This window comes from Protopterus annectens, chromosome 6.part0 (genome assembly GCF_019279795.1).
Source record: "Protopterus annectens isolate FY-2018-M chromosome 6.part0, PAN1.0, whole genome shotgun sequence".
Classification (NCBI taxonomy): Eukaryota; Metazoa; Chordata; order Ceratodontiformes; family Protopteridae; genus Protopterus; species Protopterus annectens.
Window position 1 is genome coordinate 1,172,634,802 of NC_056737.1, and position 16,107 is coordinate 1,172,650,908.

A 16,107-nucleotide genomic window follows, 5' to 3' on the forward strand; every position below is an offset into this window, starting at 1 on the left:
TTATTCCAGAGTGAAGGGAGCCTCTGGGTTATGAATCTGTCCCTCCAGCATGTCTTATTTATTTCAGTGCTGAGGTTCAAGTCTCTTGAGCACGTTGCTCGATGGGATTTGGATTTTCTGAGGTGCAACATGTCCATTAATTACGGGTTTTATCATGGCTTTATACGTCAGGCACAGATCACCTCTGAGCAGGCGGTATGCCACTGAGTAGAGCTGGAGTTTCTTTAACTGGGCAGCATATGGCATCTGTTTGAGCCCTTTGATCCTCTTGGTGAGGTACTTTTGGGGTCTTTCCAGTTGCTGCAGGTGTCTGGTAAGGTACATCCCAAAAGGGGCATTGTACTCAATTATGGGCCTGATGAGGGATGAGTAAAGAGGCACGATGACCTCCCCTGATCTAGATGTGAATCCCTTCATGATTAGGTGGGCTATATAAAATGTTTTTCTAACCACTTTGGCCACGTGGTTGTTAAATGAGAGATTGCTATCAACTTGGGTACCCAGGTTCCTAATTACTTCTTCCGTACTTAATGGATTACCACCTATGTGGTAATTTGTGGGCACTTTGTTTTTGCCAAAGGGGATGACTATACACTTCTTCGCGTTTAGCTTGAGGCCATGGCTCTGGCACCAGTTGTCTGTTTCTATGAGGCCCTTTTATAGGATGCTTGTGTTGGCTGGAGAGTCTATTATGGCGCCCAGTTTGCAGTCATCTGTGAACTTGGTCAGCCACAGTCCTTCCATGAAATCACTGTTTAACCATTGAAGCTGAGTAGATTAAGGTATTCAGTTAATAAATGTGTCTCTTGCAGAAATAACAGTTGTGGATTTATAGTTTTAATATATTTAAATAAACTTAGTATCTTACATTTATTCTTCAACCCATTAACATTAATTGAAATCACCTTCATATTTAAATACTGCTATATGTTGATTTAATTGAACTTGTCTTCTATTAGGCAGAATAATGTATAAAAGTTCTTGTTTGTGTACAGCTGTGAATAAAAAACTAGTTTAGTTTCCCTTTGGTTTGACTAATATACTTAGGAAAGTAAAAAAAAAAAACATAAGAAACATTAAAACCTGAACCATGAACCCCTTTCACCTTTTCCACTTCTTATTATACCATTTGTTAATGTCTACTTCACAGATAAAGATTCTAGTTGTCTATTGATGTACTATGTTCTTCATCTGTAAATATGTTGTAAGTAACTGCTATGTTAAATTGTTAATCGCTATGTAATCCAATGTAACTACTGTCTATTTTAACTGTGGAGCTTTTCTCCCCGGGCCTCTGCTAAAAATGGACCTATGTCCAGTCGGACACTCCCGGTCAACAAATGTAAATAAATAAATAAATAAATGAACCCCTTTCTATCCATGTGGTTATTATAACCCCTACACTTAAGATGACAAGGCATCAAAGTGTCCCTTACCCTGCTGCAGGAACTATACTTCGAGCCTGACAAGTCATCACTTGTTAGTCAGAAAGTATGTTTTCATTGTATAGGATAATTATAATAGTAAACTTATGGTTATTAACCAGTCTGATGGATTCTAAATTCAGTCTACTAAGGTTGACAACAATTAGCTATCCCAATAACATATCAAGAAATCATACAGGTTGATATGAATTATCTTTAACCAGAGAAATTGCCTTACACATATGCTTAAATATAGGCTACACTGCTGTACTTATGTATTTTATAATGCATGTTTACTGTAAGCAGATCTTTCAACATTCCTTCTTATGTTAAAATCTTCTCTTTTTTTTCTTTTTTAAATGTAAGCAACACAAAAACAAGATGAAAATCCATATGTTAGCTTGTATAATTTATGTTTGGATATTGTTTTTCTGGTTTACTTAGGGTAGATTATTTAAAAGTTATTATAAAACTTGTAGCAGTGCCATATGCATGTAATTATAAACATTTTAAAAGTCCTGAAAAGGTGAAGTGTAACTTATATAAGCTTAAAACAATCCTATAAATAGAAAGATTTGTTTTACATACAGTATTATTTAATACACTAACAATCCACATTGAATTATAAAGTCAGATGACAATGCAGTCAGCATAATTTAACTGATATAAATAGGAGTAAGGTACCGAGCACATTTCCTTTTCTGAGTTAGGCTGAGAAACATTTATTTAAGTAACTCTGTGTGTGTTACACTAAAATGGTTTTAAAAGTTTCACTTGTATGTGATCTTATTTTAATGTTCAGTTACCCTTTTGCAGATAGTTGCAGCCTTAGATGTATCGCCTTTAACTAATGCCATGACTGTTCTACCATTGTAAAAGGACCACAAAATTCTGTAACTTACATCCTTCACAGACTAACAAGAAAGATCAGCAAATACAGAAACTATAATCTGCATATTTTCCTTGTACATGACCTCTGTTCTTATGGTTTGTAGATAAATGTCAGTGTGGAATAGATATGTGGACTACAGAATGAAATTGTCTCCTCTTATCGGACTTTGTTTTTGTGACAGAAAACTTTCAACTCAATTAATGGCTTGTAATGAAAAAGTAGATATTTAATCAGTAAATGTGTAGACTTAACATGAATTTTGAAAAACAAAAGTGTTTTTTTTTTTATTTTTACTGTATGTTTTACTAAATCATTAAATTATAATCTGTGGTAAACTATTAATACACTTAGAGTGAAATAGTGCAAGTGTCACTTTAAGAGCCTAGAATAGTGAAACGGATATCTGAGTGCTGTAAAGCAGTGACATCACATCACTATGATTCTTTTACTTTCATTTGAGTGCCTCTATTTGACTGTGGGAAAACCCAGGCTTCAGAATTGCTTCATGAAGTTAGGTGAAGAGCTCTAAAACAAAAAAACAGTCTAATCAGCACACGACTCCAGTGGGAAACTAGAGAATGCAAGTGTGGTGCTTTGGATTCTTTGTGTGTAGCTCAGGCTTCCTGGCTTACTCTGTTCATTTTTATGAAATGCGTTACCACAGATTTAAAAAAAAAACTTTCTTTAAGAAAACAATCATAAATACTATGTAAATGAGTTACTATATATCTTAAAGCATTTCCTGTGTAAATCATATACTCTAAAAACTAATTATTTATAAGTTCATAGGTAGGTACTAGGCTATTGGCCCTAGGGCCTATATTAGCCTAACCAAAAAGGTACCCTGGCTTACGCCACCCAAGAAAATTATTTTCCTGTGCTCCTGTCGAGCAGAGCCACAGAAGTGATCCCGGGGGTGAATTTCCGATTTCCCATCCAATCATCAAGATTTTTCTTGAAGAGTGCTAATGAGGAGCTTTGTGTGATATAGATAGGTAGTTTATTCCAGAGTATGGGAAGTCTCAGACAGGAATCTATCCCTCCGGCATGTTCTGTTTATTGTGGTGACAAGGTTTAGGTCCCTAGAGCGTGTAGCTTGGAGGGACTGGGATTTCCTTAAGTGGAGCATGTCCAAAACCTCTGGGTTTGACCTAGCTTTGTATGTTAGGCAGACATCGCCTCTGAGTAGGCGATATGCGATGGAGTAAAGCTGGAGTTTTTTTAGACGGTCTGCGTAGGGCATCTGTTTGAGGCTGGTAAATTGCCTTGTGAGGTATTTCTGCAGCCTTTCCCTCTATAATGGGTCTAATGAGGGATGAGTAGAGGGGAACAATGACTTCTTTTTTCCTGTATGAGAAACTTTTTTGATGAAGTGTACCATGTAGAAGGATTTCCTGATTACAGTCCACCTGTGTCCCAAAGTCTCTTATTACACTTTCGATGTTAAGTAAACTACCACCTATGTGGTAGCTCATGGGTACAGAGTTTTTGCCAAAGGGGATAACAATGCACTTTTTGGCATTGAGCTTGAGGCCATGGCTTTGACACCAGGCATCTGTCTCAGTGAGGCCCTTTTGTAGGATGTCCACATCATTAGGAGTTTTGATTATGGTTCCTAGTTTGCAGTTATCTGCGAACTTTATTAACCAAAGACCTTCTGTTTTAGCCTGTACTTCAGAAAAGTAGATACCAAACAGGAGAGGACCCAGGACTGAACTGTGTGGTACTCCACTTGTCACTGGTCTGAATTTGAATTTGGAGTCTGCTGCTTTCACAGTGTGGGTACTGTCAGTGAGCCAGTTGGTAACCCATCTTATGACATAGGGATTTATACCTAGTTTAGTGAGTTTATCTATAATTCCAGAGTGGGGGATGGTGTCAAAAGCCTTGGCGAGATCTAGATAGGCTGTGTGAACCACCTTACCCTCATCTATGGCTTTGGTGACCGCTTCAAAGAAGTCTATCAGGTTTAGGAGACATGATCTGCCTTTTACAAACCCGAACTGGGTGGGGTCCAGAGTTTGGAGATTACCAATGTGTTTGTTTATAAGTTCCATGATGATACATTCCATGGCCTTGCAGACCAGACTCATTAGGCTAATGGGGCGGCAGTTCCAAGGGTTCATGATGGCTCCCCCTTTGTGGAGTGGGGTATTCATTGCTGTGCCATTCAGTGGGCACAAAGCCTGAGGTGAGGCTATGACTGAACATGGTGCTTAGGTGGGGTGCCAGTTCATTCTGCAGTTCGTGTAGAACTCAGCTTGGGATGTTGTCAGGTCCCATGGATGCTATGTTCTTGGCTTTGGAGAGTGTGTTTTTTATCTGTGCAGCCATGATTACAGGAACTTTGCATTCTTCCGGTATAGAGATGGGCCCTTTAGGGGGTGAGAGAGGGGTAAAGTTAGCACTGAACTTATCTGCCAGGATGTTGGCAATATCAGTTAGTTCTGTATATTTAGTGCCATTGTGCTGTAGCTCAGAGCAGATCTGAGTGTTACCTTGAGATTCTTGACATAGCTATAGAATGCTTTGTGTTTGTCTTTAGAATCAGTGGTGATTTTGTTTTCGTAACTAGCTTTGGAGGATTTTATGAGGGATCTCAACTTCTTACTGAGGCTGACCAGGGAGTTCCTCCAATCATGGGATTTTACTCTTTTTTGCAGCAGTTTCTTTCTTCTGTTGTAGAGTTTGTTTATGGCAGGGGACCACCAGATTGGCTTCCTTTTTTTGGAGGATAGCATATTGGTTCTGTTAGGGATAGCATGATCCTTGCATTTGTGTAAGTGCTTATAAAGTGCATTTGTGTAGGATTCAGCAGTTGTACCTCTATTACCCGTTTGCATGGGTGTCGTGAAGTTTGCCACTTCTGTCTTAAGAAGCGTGAAGTTGGCTTTGGGGAAATTTTTACAGTGGTTTCACTAATGGGGGGGGGTGGGGTGGGATGTGGATGTCTAGGGTGATTAGCTTGTGGTCGGATCTGACCAATGAGGAATTGACCTCTGGTGTGGTACACCGGTCGCCCATGTTGTTAATGACCAGGTGTAGGATATTGCTGCCCTTGGTGGGGGTGTGGATAAGTTGATCCAAGGCGCTGGAATTTATGAAGTCCAGAAAACGTTGAGCAAAAGAGTTGGCACATGAGTAGTTTTCCCAGTTAATAGTGGGGTAGTTGAAATCACCCATTTTGAGGGTGTTGGGTTGTACCCTAATATTTTCCAGTGTATCAAGAAATGATGAGTGGGAATCCTGGAGCATGGTGGGGGATCTGTAGCAAGCTACAGTTTGGATTGTGGTCTTGCCCAGCGTTAGTTGCACTTGGATAATCTCGGATGCATTATGCTGAGCAAGTAGGCTGGAGGTGTGGATATCCTTAATGAATATGGACACGCCTCCGCCTTTAGTGTTTTTGTCCAGGTTAGGTGGCCGAAAGGTGTGGTATGAATTATAGCCTGGTTCATAGGTTCATAGGTTAGTACTAGGCTATCGGCCCTAGGGCCTATGCAAGCCTAGCCATAACAATTCCCTGGATATTTCTTCCCACAATATTTACTTCTCTGGACCCCTGTCTAGCAGGGCGAATGACATGATCCCCGGGGTGAATTTCCTATCTCCCATCCCATCATCAAGGTTCCTTTTGAAGAGGGCCAATGAGGCGCTCTGCTTGACATGTATGGGCAGTCTATTCCAGAGTATGGTTTGTCTCTGGGTCAGGAACCTATCCCTCCAGCATGTTTTGTTCATTGTGGTAATGCAGGAGTGCTCTCTGGAGCCTTGAACCAGGTCTCTGTCACTGCACAGATGTCGATGTTCTCCATTTTAAGGAGTGCCTCGAGTGAATGCATTTTGAGGTTTAGACTTCTAGCATTAAGTAGCATTACCCTCAGATTTTTTTCTGCTTGTACCTTTATGTATATTAAACACATTAATAAAGCTTTGGTAAAAGAAAAGCAAGGCTATCAACTATAAATGTAAGTAAAGAGTCGATGCAACCAACATTGAAATGACATTAAGTATAATCTCCAACCCAGCCCAAACACAACTATCCCCAGTCGTCATTCAATTTCTTAGTGTGTATTAGGTTCATAGGTTCATTAGGTAACCCATAAGCATTGTTAACAGGAGTAACAGATGTTCTTCATGTTTCACTGTTACAGTTATCACACTTGGGTTATGTGCCTGCAGGTAGCCCTCAGTCGGCCTGAATACCAGAGACTTAGTATTTCTGCGTCGGATGCTGTCACTCCAGGATTGATGTTAGGTCATCAGGGGTATAAATACAGGCAGCCAACACCATTACATCAGTCTTTCTTGCCAAGGAGCCTGAGGCAGAAGCAGTTCGCAAGTGCCGGTAGGCCATTACCTGAATTTTCGTTTACAAATTTAATAATCCTCAAGTCTTCTAAGTACCCCATTGGGGATCCTTTTTTCTTGCTCTAATCGATGTCTGAAAAAGTTAACAATTGTTTTGCCTGTGGAAAGCAAATACCTCACAGAGATATTCATTCTTACTGCGTCACCTGTTTAGGCCCAGACCACGACATCCCTTGCTGTCGGTTTTGTGCCTTATTTAATACCCGAACCATTCGTCGTTGGGCTCTCTTTTTCACTAAATTCTTTCGGTCTCGATCTCCGTATTCTGAAATGGCTTCAGTAAGCCATCCGACTACCAATATTCCAAAAAAACATAAAGATAAAGAAATAAACAGATCACATTGGTCTAAAACTGCCGATGATGCTTCCGTTAAGCTAGTCGCCAGTCTGCTGGTACTCAGTGAAGTGCTTTCGCAGACCCTGATGCCCACTTCAATGGATTTGCAGGCATCTACTGAGACCCATTCGGAGTCCGGTATGCTGTGAGACTCTTCTTTGACTATGGAACCTGCAGATGTCTCTACCTTGGATGGGTCCAGAGCCGCTGAGCAGGCACCGGCTTCTGAGGTAGTTATTTGCTCAACCGATGTTCAAATAAAATCGATTACTTCTTTTTTAACCAAATCTAAAGAGTTTCTTAGGCCCAGAGTAAGCACTACGCCTAGAAGACTGATGACCAAAGCACATGCACCTGCTCCCATGCCACAAAAACAAATGCTTAGAATGGCTGAAGATCTTATTACACTGATTAGGGGAAGTCAGCCTTCCCCCTGCTAAGAGACAGAGTCCAGTCCCCTTCAGCTTCTGCAAACCAGGAGTCTGATGACTCTGAAATTTCTGATTATGAAGACATGCTCTTATCTGCTTATGAGAATTCAGATGAAGAGGAATCCATTCCCTCTGCCTCCCCTCCAGAGAATTTTTCTTTTGGTGAAACCTTGCATACCTTATGAGAGCATTTCCACTGGGAATGTCAAGACTATCCTCAGTCCAAAAAGAGACTCAGAGAATTTCTAGAGTTGCCTCAACACAGGCCCTTAGCAATACCCCCTGTCCTGGATGTTGTGGATGATTTTTTTTATGGAATCCAGTCTTACTCCTGACACTTTACCTCCTGCCCCTAGGAAACCAGACAGGTACTACAGAGTACCTAACACTCACAAATTTCTATTCAAGAATCTTACTGCTGACCCAGAGATCATGTCACAGGGGCCTAAAGGTATCAAGGCTACTACAGCCAAGAATCCCACTCCTTCGGACAGGGATTCCAGAGCTTTGGACAGATGGGGTAAGAAAGTATATACCTCTGCAACTCTTGCTATTAGGGCATTGAATTGTCAGTTTCACATGCTGAAGTACCAGCAGCATATTATGGAACTTATTAAACAAAAAGTGGCAACATTTTCAGACTGTGCAGAAAATAAAGAATTGCAGGAGCTTATGCACTCTGCAAGCCAAGTCAGCAAGCATACTTTGCAGTGTGGCTTTGACACCCTAGAAGCATCTTTCTGGGCAGCTGTCACTGGCTCTGTACTGAGAAGACATGCTTGGCTGAAAGAGCAGACCTTGCCAGACCATGTCAAATCAAAATTACTACACACTCCTTTGAATAAGGACTGTTTGTTTGGCACCAAAGCAGAAGAGGTTCTTAAAAAGATGGAAGAAAAACTAATTCTATGCAGACTGTTAAAGAATTCTTACAAGTGCAACCCCCTAAATTCAGTAGGCATTGCCCTTCAAAACACTGGTCCTTTCCAGCCCCCTCCAGACCTTCTCAAACAAAACCCAGGGGAAAAAGACCACCCAGACTACAGTCTCAGGGTATGCAGAGATCTAAGCAATGGAGTGCCCCCACTCTTAAAGCAAGGAGTGGTAAACCACCTCCTTAGGGAAAAAGGTCACAATTACTATTTTACTCCACTCCCCAGCCCTGCCCAATTGCTTGTGTCCCTAGGAGGAAAGCTTGCCCTTCATGCAAAAAACTGGATGTCCATCACTCAGGACTGGTAAGACCTCAACATTGTATCACAGGGGTACAAATTTTACTTCCATTCATTGCCAACCCCAAGGGGGTTTCCAGACCTTCCTCCAAACCAGTGGGCAGAGGCTCAAAACCAAGTACTTTCCCTACTCAATATCAGAGCTATTCAGCTGGTTCCAGTAGAACATAGGGGTCAAGGATTCTACTCCAGACTCTTCCTGGCACCCAGGAAAGAGGGCTCTTGGCACCCAATCCTGGATCTTTCCATTCTCAACACCTTTCTGGTGGTACCAAAATTTAAAATGCTTACCCTGCAACAGCTTCTTCCTATGCTAGCCAAGGATGCCTGGTTAGTCACCCTAGACTTCAAGGAAGCCTATCTGCATATCCTCATAAGGGAATCATGCAGGAAGTATCTACATTTCAGGGCAAGGTCTATGCATTATCAGTTCTCTGCACTTCCTTTTGGCTTATCTACTGCGCCCAGAGTATTCACAAAATGACTGGCTCCAGCCATTGCATATTGCAGGCAGAGAAATATCCAAATTTTCCCATACATGGACGACTGTCTGATTCAGGTAGACAGTCGGGAATTGCTGCTGCAGCACCTGACATTCATGAAAAACCTTCTCATCTCCTTGGGGTACACCATCAATGAAAATAAATCAAAACTGGTACCCAGTCAAAAGATTGTATTCCTGGGAGCAAGCTTGGACACAACTTCACAGATGGCATTACTCATCTCAGAAAAACAAGTCTATCTGACAGACTACTTCAAACAAATGGCTACCATAACCCAGCTATCTGCAAGAAAAATACTGCAAGCTCTAGGGTTCATGGCCTCATGTATACTGCTGATTCCATATGCAAGACTGCATATGAGGAAACTCCAGTGGTACTTAAAATGTATTTGGTGCCAACATTCTCAGGACCAGGAAACAGTAATTCCTGTCATACCATGTCTAAGGACAGAGTTCCTCTGGTGGGCAGAAGCATGCGACCACAAAATGGACTACCATTTACTGAACCCCAAGCCGCCCAGACTCTAACCACAGATGCATCAGACTATGCCTGGGGGGCACACATGGATGGAAAATGTATTCAGGGCCACTGGAGCCCAAGTCAAATTCATCTGCACATCAACCAAAAAGAGATGCTAGCTGTACAGAATGCCCTGACAGCTTTCAGATCTGTAATCTTTCCAGAACAACTGCTAATAAAAACAGACAACACCACAGTTATGTGGTACATCAACAAGCAGGGGGGAACCCATTCCTACCCACTCTGCAGGCTATCCATGGCCCTGTGAAACACGGCTTTGGACATTCAAGTCCATCATTTAGCTTTCCAGCAAACTGTGGAAGTATGTCTTTGATAAGTGTTTAAATACAAACTTTAACCAGTGTACCCTACTCCAGCTACCTGCCCAGGACTGCCAGCAGCCAATATCACCAGTCCCCATCACTATTCTAACCTAGACCCTCTTCCATTAGTCTCCTCTCACCTTTTGTGTAACTTCTATCTCTTTTAGCTGTAATCTTTCTGCTGTATTTCTACCACGATTACCCCTTTCCCACCTGAATAAATGTGGTAAAACTCCCTTTGGCCACTAGGTGGCATCCTTTCTACTATCTGGTTTACTCCCCTTTGTCTTCTTTTCTAACTCCCCCATATCGTTCTTTTTCTTTTATATCTACCCTCTGTACTTTCTCTTGCTTTCTGGACCTGCCTATCACCCCTATGTTTAACTCCTATAACCCAAATCTGTACATTACCATAGCTTTAATTTAATTATTCTTTACTACACATACACTTAGGCTACTTCTTACTAGGTTACACTACATATACACATAGACCTAGTACAAACCTACCTGCTGTTTCCACACTTTACTGATTGTTTCTTTTTTTCTGTACCACACAAAAGTATTTGTGTCTTCCCGCTCCGTTCGCCCTTCAGGCTCACTCCGCTCCCCTCCCTTCCCCCAAATTCCACCCGCCCCTAGGACCTCTACATTTATCCCCCACAAAGGCACACCCCTCTTACTTCACAACCAATCACATCCTAGACCCACCCAACCCACCTCTACTATCTTCAAATTGATTTCCCTCAAAGACACACCCCTCGTTTATCACAGTCAATCATATCGTACACTTCATCCACACCCCCTTCTATATAGCCTTCCCTCTCCCACTCCCTGACCCACGCTCCCTAACTACACTACTAACATCCCTGCACAAGCCCTCTCAACATGCCTAATTATACTCAACATTTCCTTTTACTAACTTTCCTAACTACTCTCACCTCTACCTATCTCTTAACCTTCTATGAACAACCCCTACCCTTTACTCTTATAATCCCAACCAGACATACCCAAACATCTCCACCAGCCTTATCTATAAACTATCTCAATACCATCCACAAAACCTCCTATCTTCAACCTAAATACCACCGCCTTTCTCACATAAAATACTTTATCTACAACCTTAAAAAACTTCCTAACTACTACTGCAACCCCCGTCAACTCTTTAACCCTATAATATCTTGCTCATTAATAGATGGAGATATTCACCCCAACCCTGGTCCAAAACCCTCCCAAATTCCCACTAAATACCACCCATTCATAAGAAACGGTACACTATCTACTAAACCCCCAAAATCGCTATCAATTGCTCAACTAAACATATGAAGCATTTGTAATAAAATAGCACAAATTCATGCCCTTCTAGAAGTTCAACAGTTCGATATTCTCTGTCTAACAGAAACATGGCTCAAACCTACAATAAAAGACAATGAGATTATTCCCCCAGGCTACAACATCCTAAGACAAGACCGCTTAAACAAAAAAGGTGGTGGGGTTGCTATTCTCTATAGAACAGGACTGCAGATTAGTAGAACAAATCATAACCTTTCATCTGACGCTAGTATTGAAATAATTATTACAAAACTGCAACTCAACCCTCAAAAAGCATTAAATATTATCTGTACCTATCTTCCCCCAGGAAAAAATCCAACCATATTAGAAGACCTACTAAACTGGCTCTCACTAAATCACCCTCAAGAAACAATACTCTTAGGGGATTTTAACATTGACTGGAACTTATGTAAACAGACTAATCCATCCACCCTTATTAACCTGCATGGCTTCTCTCAAATAATCAACTCCCCAACTAGAATAAACAAACTTAATAATAAAGAAAGTATACTTGACTGGATATTAACAAATAGTCCTCAGCAAAAATATACAACAGGAACTCTCCCAGATGACCTCAGTGATCACTCCCTCACTTATATTATTAGGCAAAAAAACAGTACTACTGTCCCCATCCAAGTCAGATCATTCCGTAGTAAGAAATATTTTGACCTCAACCAGTATCAAAATGAACTCACGCTAGTCAACTGGTCACCTCTTAAATCTCTCCCAATAGATGAAGCAGTTAGTCACTTTAATAATACTTTTCTCACTATCCTTGAACATCATGCCCGATCGTTCTATGTGTCAAATCTAAAACAGCCCAATGGCTCTCAAATAACACTAAGAAACTTATCTTAAGTAGGAATAAAGTCTGGGCTAAATGGCGTACCACAAAAAGCCTAACTGATAATGTCACTTTTAGACAACAGAGAAATATGACCAAAAAAGCCATCATACAAGATAAAAAGAACTTCTATACTCAGCTTCAGCAATCTTCACCACACCAACCACATAAATTTTGGTCCTCTATCAATAAACTATTATCCCCTGGTAAAGTTGCCACAACAAACCCATCTGGCTCTGACTCCGACTGCCCCTTACAAACAGCTAATGCCTTTAACACTTTCTTCACTTCTGCCATACTAAACCTAGCTAATCAACAAAACCCAGATACCTCCAAACTATTTACACCTAGCTCTATCCCCCCCATTTCACCTTAAACTCATACCCACTTCTCAAATATTGTCCTTACTTCATAAACTAAAACCTACAACCCCCTCTGCTGACCGATTACCAGCAGAATACCTCCAACTAGGTGCAAAAGCCTTAGCATACCCCATCTCTATACTTATTAACAGGACAATAAAAGAAAGTACAATTCCATCAGTCTGGAAAATCTCTTATATTATCCCTCTTTTTAAAGGAGGTGACTCTACTGAGTATTCTAACTACTGCCCTATAGCATTACTATCTCCACTTGCAAAAATTATGGAGAAGTGTATCCACAAACAGTTACTAAATCACCTACTAGACCATAAACTCCTGGCTAATTGCCAACATGGGTTTCGACCATACCATAGTACTAGCACAGCCTTACTATCCTTCAACGACTCAATTAACAAAAACCGCAACAATAATACTCCTTCATCGGCATTCTTCGTAGACCTGTCCAAAGCCTTTGACATGGTCAATCACCAGCTTCTTCTCCATCATTTAAAATCTTTCTCTCTAGATAACCCTGCCTTATGCTGGTTCACATCTTACCTAGACAACCACAAACAAGCAGTTCTATGGGACAACCAATTCTCTGATCCTTCTCCCCACCACTATAGGAGTCCCTCAGGGCTCTATTTTAGGTCCTCTTTTGTTTTCCATTTTCATTAATGAACTTCATCTAGCTACTCCACAAACAACTTGCATTCAATATGCAGATGACACTACCATCATTTGCTCAGCCTCAACGCAGTCAGAACTTCACTCTCTCACACAAAAAACCTTCTCAACTATAGAACAATGGTTCTCTAATCATTGTCTTCTCCTTAACCCCAAGAAAACCAAACTCTTGCTCTTTTCACCCACCCACTTGTCTACCTCTATCCATTTCACGCTAATATCTGATAATGGGACCATTATCTCTCCTGACCAAACAACAAAACTCTTGGGTATTACTATTGACAATCAATTAAAATTTGACAATCATATTAATCTTACAATAAAATCTACCAACAGAAAACTAGGCTCTCTACAGAATCAAATCTTTTCTTACTCCTGAAGCCAAAACTACAATAGCTAAAACCCACTTAATCTCAACCCTTTTATATGCTTCCTCCATATACACAAATCTTTCTAAACATAATCTTAATAAACTTACTACATCATATAATAATATTGCCAGATTTGCAACTGCCTCTCCATATAGAACTCATCATTGTTTAAATCTCAAGAAGCTTGGGTGGCTGGAACTACCACACCTCATACAATACTATCAACTCACTATTGCCCATAATGCCCTACATCACCCTGACAACACCCCAATACTCTCCACCCTCATAACGCCCTATAACAATCAGAGGTACCTACGCTCCACCAACAAAATACTGGTCCAAACATCCTGATCCAAAAATTCAGCAGGTGACTCCACATTTTCCAACTCAATTGGCAAAATATGGAACAAGTTACCACAAGACCTTACATCCCTGACTTCACTCTCCCTATTTCAAACTAAACTAAAATTCTTCCTAAATAACCATTGGCTCTGTTCTTGTCATAACCCTGGTTAGCTCTCTTTTTTTTTCCTCCATCTTTATCTGATTCCTTAACAACCTTTCTCTTTCTTCTCTTCTACATACTCTAACAGAGTATTTAATTTTCTTCATCTTTTCTTTTTTTACCATCCTAGATTTAGATTCTACTCAAAAGTTTATACAACCTGTTTCAAGGTTTATTGCATATGTTTTTTGTTTTCCTATTATTGTATATTGATGTATATATTGACATTGTTTAGTAGTATGTAGTGGAGCTTTTCTCCCCGGGCCTCCACTGAAAATGGACATATATCCAGTTGGACTAGCCCGGTAAACAAATGTAAAATAAAAAAAAAAAAATCTGCAAGCTCAATTCCTGCCAGGCAAACAAAACTTACTGGAAGATGACTTAAGCAGAAATCTCCTAGACCCACATGAGTGGCAACTGGAGCACAGCACCTTCAACCTTCTGATTCAGAAATGGAGGACCCCAGAGGTGGATCTCTTTGCCTCCCCCTTCAACCACCAGCTCAGCAAATTCTGCACCAGGAATCCTCACAGCAGGGACTGGAAAGTCGATGCCCTATCTTTTCAGTGGGTAATTCTCTCAATCTATGCCTTTCCTCCCACCCCTCCTTTTAAGAGTATTACTCAAGATAAAGCAGGACAGACCAAAGACAATTCTGATTGCCCTGGACTGGCCACACCAGCACTGGTACCCACTCTTGTGCAGCCTGACATCGGTGCCACCCTGGCACCTACACCAAAAGCCAACCCTCCTTTCTCAGCAGGAGGGACAGATTCTGCATCCACAACTGAAAACCCTAAATCTTGCAGCCTGGCTCAGTCCTTGAATTCTCTCCTAGCAACCTTAAGCAAACAGGTGCTGGATGTCATTCTTGAAGCCAGAAGACCCAGTACAATAAAATCCTATGCTGATAAGTGGACAAGGTTCTGCTCCTGGATTCAGTCTAAAGGAGAGGACACAACACTGCCCTCTCTGCCTCATATCCTGAAATACCTAGCAGATCTACTCCATAAAGGCCTGTCCTTCTCCTACATTAAGTGTTAAATAAAAACAAAGTTACAATACAGGAGGCTCAGATGCAAAAGTTTACTAGTGTACACCAGGAGGCAAAAAACGTACAAGTACAGAATTTTGTCTGACATGATACAGGAAGTACACAATTCTTATAGTTTCTATTTTCTAGTTTGTGCCCACCTTTCTGACGTGGTCAGTCACAGGGCACCTACATCACTATGGTTCACAATATTCTATTCATAAAGATTGCTGATGTTATATATTTTAAAACATTTTCCCTTGGGAATAATACAGCCTTGCAAAGCACCTGGTCAGTTATAATGTCTTTCTGTAAATGTTACTTCTTCAAGGTTTCAGGCCTGCTTGAATACAATAGCTGGTTCAGTCTTGTAATACACCTCTTTGTTCTTCTTGCAACATTCTCCCAACAGCTACATCTTATCTCGATAACATTTACAAGGCCAATTGTCCCAAAGGAAGGAGAAGAAGATTTTCAATGCTTTATACATTTAATTTCCTGACCCAGCAGATAATCATTAGTGAAAAATATAAGCTTGCTGAGCTGGTTACTGCCAGGGTCAGAGTTCAATTACACTGCAGTTCCAAAGCTTTAAGCAATTACATGTAAAATCATTCTTATTGCCATATTATTAATAGAATAAAATGCATTATATACTATTTGCTTTTTAACTAGCACTTTATATATGTTCAAATACATATTTTTCTAACATTTTCCTCCATTTTAATACTTTTTATTCTATTCTGAAATATAAACAATGTCATTTCATCTCCTAGCCTTCTCCTTTAAGGACTTTCAACTAGGTAAGCCATTTAGTTTATACTTCGGAAAGATTTTCGTCTGAAATGAATTTCTCCAACTCAATGTCTTGGTACAAAGTTTCAGTTACAGATATATCAATAAAATCTTTGATTAATCTTTTCATGCAGGGAATCCCACAA

The 16,107-nt window shown here is 40.6% G+C and overlaps 1 protein-coding gene across 1 annotated transcript in view; it reads left to right on the forward strand.

Moving 5' to 3' along the window:
* The window catches only part of SLC4A3 (solute carrier family 4 member 3), a 2,820,719-nt gene that overhangs the window by 539,738 nt on the left and 2,264,874 nt on the right, over positions 1-16,107 (forward strand). The window lies entirely within an intron of this gene.